Below are 4787 nucleotides of genomic sequence, written 5' to 3'. Positions count from 1 at the left end.
AGGAGTTGTCTTTATTATTTTGTATGACCTGCGTGTCATTAATAACGCCATGTAAATTACTTTACTTTGTTGCTAAACGCATTAGCCATAGAAGTAGAAGTAATCGTTGGCGTGACGACTTCATGAAGACACAATGATGGAGATCATGGTGTCATGCCGGTGACGAAGATGATCATGGTGCCCCGAAGATGGAGATCAAAGGAGCATGATGATATTGGCCATATCATGTCACTATTTGATTGCATGTGATGTTTATCAGGTTTTTGCATCTTATTTGCTTAGAACGACGGTAGTAAGTAAGATGATCCCTTATGATAATTTCAAGAAAGTGTTCACCCTAACTGTGCACCATTGCGAAGGTTCGTTGTTTCGAAGCACCACGTGATGATCGGGTGTGATAGATTCTAACGTTCGCATACAACGGGTGTTGACGAGCCTAGCATGTACAGACATGGCCTCGGAACACATGCAATACACTTAGGTTGACTTGACGAGCCTAGCATGTACAAACATGGCCTCGGAACACGGAGGACCGGAAGGTCGAGCATGAGTCGTATAGAAGATACGATCAACATGGAGATGTTCACCAATCTTGACTAGTCCGTCTCACGTGATGATCGGACACGGCCTAGTTAACTCGGATCATGTTTCACTTAGATGACTAGAGGGATGTCTATCTGAGTGGGAGTTCATTGAGTAATTTGATTAGATGAACTTAATTATCATGAACTTAGTCTAAAATATTTACACTATGTCTTGTAGATCAAATGGCCAACGTTGTCCTCAATTTCAACGTGTTCCTAGAGAAAACCAAGCTGAAAGATGATGGCAGCAACTATACGGACTGGGTCCGGAACCTGAGGATCATCCTCATAGTAGCCAAGAAAGATTATGTCTTAGAAGCACCGCTAGGTGATGCACCAATCCCAGAGAACCAAGACGTTATGAACGCTTGGCAGCAGCGTGCTGATGATTACTCCCTCGTTCAGTGCGGCATGCTTTACAGCTTAGAACCGGGTCTCCAAAAGCGTTTTGAGAAACATGGAGCATATGAGATGTTCGAGGAGCTGAAATTGGTTTTCCAAGCTCATGCCCGGGTCGAGAGATATGAAGTCTCCGACAAGTTCTTCAGCTATAAAATGGAGGAAAATAGTTCTGTAAGTGAGCACATACTCAGAATGTCTGGGTTGCACAACCGCTTGACTCAGCTAGGAGTTAATCTCCCGGATGACGCGGTCATTGACAGAATCCTTCAGTCGCTTCCACCAAGCTACAAGAGCTTTGTGATGAACTTCAATATGCAGGGGATGGAAAAGACCATTCCTGAGATATATTCAATGCTGAAATCAGCGGAGGTGGAGATCAGAAAAGAACATCAAGTGTTGATGGTGAATAAAACCACTAAGTTCAAGAAGGGCAAGGGTAAGAAGAACTTCAAGAAGGACGGCAAGGGAGTTGTCGCGCCCGGTAAGCCAGTTGCCGGGAAGAAGCCAAGGAATGGACCCAAGCCTGAGACAGAGTGCTTTTATTGCAAGGGAAGTGGTCACTGGAAGCGGAACTGCCCCAAATACTTAGCGGACAAGAAGGCCGGCAACACCAAAGGTATATGTGATATACATGTAATTGATGTGTACCTTACCAGTACTCGTAGTAGCTCCTGGGTATTTGATACCGGTGCGGTTGCTCATATTTGTAACTCAAAACAGGAACTACGGAATAAACGGAGACTGGCGAAGGACGAGGTGATGATGCGCGTTGGGAATGGTTCCAAGGTCGATGTGATCGCCGTCGGCACGCTACCTCTGCATCTACCCACGGGATTAGTTTTAAACCTCAATAATTGTTATTTAGTGCCAGCTTTGAGCATGAACATTGTATCTGGATCTCGCTTAATTCGAGATGGCTACTCATTTAAATCCGAGAATAATGGTTGTTCTATTTATTTGAGAGATATGTTTTATGGTCATGCCCCGCTGGTTGATGATTTATTCTTGATGAATCTCGAACGTGATGTTACACATATTCATAGTGTGAATACCAAAAGATGTAAAGTTGATAACGATAGTCCCACATACTTGTGGCACTACCGCCTTGGTCACATTGGTGTCAAGCGCATGAAGAAGCTCCATGCAGATGGACTTTTGGAGTCTCTTGATTACGAATCATTTGACACGTGCGAACCATGCCTCATGGGTAAGATGACCAAGACTCCGTTCTCCGGAACAATGGAGCGAGCAACCAACTTATTGGAAATCATACATACCGATGTGTGCGGTCCAATGAGTGTTGAGGCTCGCAGAGGATATCGTTATGTTCTAACTCTCACTGATGATTTAAGTAGATATGGGTATGTCTACCTAATGAAACACAAGTCTGAAACCTTTGAAAAGTTCAAGGAATTTCAGAGTGAGGTTGAGAATCAACGTGACAGGAAAATAAAATTCTTACGATCAGATCGTGGTGGAGAATATTTAAGTCACGAGTTTGGTACACACTTAAGGAAATGTGGAATAGTTTCACAACTCACGCCGCCTGGAACACCTCAGAGAAACGGTGTGTCCGAACGTCGTAATCGCACTCTATTGGATATGGTGCGATCTATGATGTCTCTTACCGAATTACCGCTGTCATTTTGGGGCTATGCTTTAGAGACTGCCGCATTCACTTTAAATAGGGCTCCGTCGAAATCCGTTGAGACGACACCGTATGAATTATGGTTTGGAAAGAAACCTAAGCTGTTGTTTCTAATAGTTTGGGGATGCGATGCTTATGTCAAGAAACTTCAACCTGAAAAGCTCGAACCCAAGTCGGAAAAATGCGTCTTCATAGGATACCCTAAGGAAACTATTGGGTATACCTTCTACCTCAGATCCGAAGGCAAGATCTTCGTTGCCAAGAACGGGTCCTTTCTAGAAAAGGAGTTTCTCTCGAAAGAAATGAGTGGGAGGAAAGTGGAACTTGATGAGGTGATAGTCACCCCTTCCGAACCGGAAAGTAGCGCAGCGCGGGAAGATGTTCCTTTGGTGCCTACACCGACTGGGGAGGAAGTTAATGATGATGATCTTGAAGCTTCGGATCAAGTTACTACTGAACTTCGTAGGTCCACAAGGACACGTTCCGCACCAGAGTGGTACGGCAACCCTGTCCTGGAAATCATGTTGTTAGACAACGGTGAACCTTCGAACTATGAAGAAGCGATGGCGGGGCCGGATTCCGACAAATGGCTAGAAGCCATGAAATCCGAGATAGGATCCATGTATGAAAACGAAGTATGGACTTTGACTGACTTGCCCGATGATCGGTGAGCCATAGAAAACAAATGGATCTTTAAGAAGAAGACGGACGCGGATGGTAATGTGACCATCTACAAAGCTCGACTTGTCGCTAAGGGTTATCGACAAGTTCAAGGAGTTGACTACCATGAGACTTTCTCACCCGTAGCGAAGCTGAAGTCCGTCCGAATCATGTTGGCAATTGCCGCATACTATGATTATGAGATATGGCAGATGGACGTCAAAACGGCATTCCTTAACGGCTTCCTTAAGGAAGAGTTGTATATGATGCAGCCGGAAGGTTTTGTCGATTCTAAGAATGCTAGTATGCAAGCTCCAGCGCTCAATCTATGGGCTGGTGCAAGCATCTCGGAGTTGGAACATTCGCTTTGATGAGATGATCAAAGCGTTTGGGTTGACACAGACTTATGGAGAAGCCTGTGTTTACAAGAAAGTGAGTGGGAGCTCTGTAGCATTTCTCATATTATATGTGGATGACATATTATTGATGGGAAATGATATAGAATTCTTGGAAAGTATAAAGGCCTATTTGAATAAGTGTTTTTCAATGAAGGACCTTGGAGAAGCTGCTTATATATATTAGGCATCAAGATCTATAGAGATAGATCAAGACGCCTCATTGGTCTTTCACAGAGTACATACCTTGACAAGATATTGAAGAAGTTCAATATGGATCAGTCCAAGAAGGGGTTCTTGCCTGTATTGCAAGGTGTGCAATTGAGCACGGCTCAATGCCCGACCACGGCAGACGATAGAGAACAGATGAGTGTCATCCCCTATGCCTCGGCCATAGGGTCTATTATGTATGCCATGCTGTGTACCAGACCTGATGTAAACCTTGCCGTAAGTTTGGTAGGAAGGTACCAAAGTAATCCCGGCATGGAACACTGGACAGCGGTCAAGAATATCCTCAAGTACCTGAAGAGGACTAAGGATATGTTTCTCGTTTATGGAGGTGACGAAGAGCTCGTCGTAAAGGGTTACGTCGACGCTAGCTTCGACACAGATCTGGATGACTCGAAGTCACAAACCGGATACGTGTATATTTTGAATGGAGGAGCAGTAAGCTGGTGCAGTTGCAAGCAAAGCGTCGTGGCGGGATCTACATGTGAAGCGGAGTACATGGCAGCCTCGGAGGCAGCACAGGAAGCAGTCTGGATGAAGGAGTTCATTACCGACCTAGGGGTGATTCCCAATGCGTCGGGCCCGATGACTCTCTTCTGTGACAACACTGGAGCTATTGCCCTTGCGAAGGAGCCCAGGTTTCACAGGAAGACCAGGCATATCAAGCGTCACTTCAACTCCATTCGTGAAAGTGTTCAAAATGGAGACATAGATATTTGTAAAGTACATACGGACCTGAATGTAGCAGATCCGTTGACTAAACCTCTCCCTAGAGCAAAACATGATCAACACCAGGACGCAATGGGTGTTCGATTCATCACAATGTAACTAGATTATTGACTCTAGTGCAAGTGGGAGACTGTTGGAAAT

Source organism: Aegilops tauschii, chromosome 6 (genome assembly GCF_002575655.3).
Source record: "Aegilops tauschii subsp. strangulata cultivar AL8/78 chromosome 6, Aet v6.0, whole genome shotgun sequence".
In the NCBI taxonomy this organism is placed as follows: domain Eukaryota; kingdom Viridiplantae; phylum Streptophyta; class Magnoliopsida; order Poales; family Poaceae; genus Aegilops; species Aegilops tauschii.
This window is presented reverse-complemented; position numbering follows the sequence as displayed.